We start from the raw sequence: 928 nt of genomic DNA, 5'->3' as shown, positions 1-928 counted from the left end.
CCTGAGACAAAATTTCCTCAGCTGACAGAGATGTGTGTCTCCGTTTGGCCAGCTGGCTGAATCGTACAATATCCAAATTTATCAGACATTTGAATGTGCCAGTGGCCCTATGTTGAGTGGTATGGAAAGGTGACAGCAGGTATACTCGTCGTCAACGTTTCACTCGACTACGTTTGGCACCACAAGAGAGGATCCCAGTGCCCGTCAACAAGAACGTCGTATCCCTTTCACATTTGAGCGTGCCATCCAAGAAAAAACAGTGGACTTCCTGAAACGTTCTGTGCCAACCGGTGCCATTGCTCAATGTTTAGAAGCGGCCAGCTGAGGGAATTGCCGTCATGCGGGTAGCCTGCCGTTAACACAACACAAACGGTTGCGATTTGGCTGGTGCCTTCTCCGGAAAGCATAACACTTCATCTTCAGGCCCCAAGTGTCCCATTGGTATCATCCGACCGCCGTGTCATCCTCACTGAGAATGCGGATAGGAATGCCGTGCGGTCAGCACACCGCTCTCCCGGTCGTTATGATGGTTTTCAGTGACCGGAGTCGCTACTAATCGGCCGAGTAGCTCCTCAGTTGGCATCAAGAGGCTGAGTGCACTCCGAAAAATGGCAACAGCACATGGCGGCCCGGATGATCACCTATCCAAGTGCCAGCCAAGCCCGACAGCGCTTAACTTCGGTGATCTGACGGGAACCGGTGTATCCACTGCGACAAGGCCGTTGCCCCGGGAAGCATAGGCTGTTGGCGAATAGTGTCGCACTGTGTTCAGCGATGAATCGCATTTCTGTACTATTCTAGACGAGCATCGTCGGCGATTAAGGCCCGGCGAGAAGTACCACTCTTCCAGTGCTTTGGAGAGGCGCAGTGGCGTTAGTCCTGGTGTCATGGGGTAAGGAATCATTGGATATCACTTCAGGTGACAGGT

The 928-nt window shown here is 52.6% G+C and overlaps 1 pseudogene; it reads right to left on the bottom strand.

The window, feature by feature from the left end:
• Positions 1 to 609: 609 nt before the first annotated feature.
• On the bottom strand, positions 610 to 727 carry LOC126268303 (5S ribosomal RNA; annotated as a pseudogene).
• Positions 728 to 928: the final 201 nt, after the last annotated feature.

This window comes from Schistocerca gregaria, chromosome 4 (assembly GCF_023897955.1).
Source record: "Schistocerca gregaria isolate iqSchGreg1 chromosome 4, iqSchGreg1.2, whole genome shotgun sequence".
Taxonomy (NCBI): Eukaryota; Metazoa; Arthropoda; class Insecta; order Orthoptera; family Acrididae; genus Schistocerca; species Schistocerca gregaria.
The sequence above is the reverse complement of the archived record's forward strand: the minus strand, read 5'-3'. Positions and strand labels throughout refer to the sequence as shown.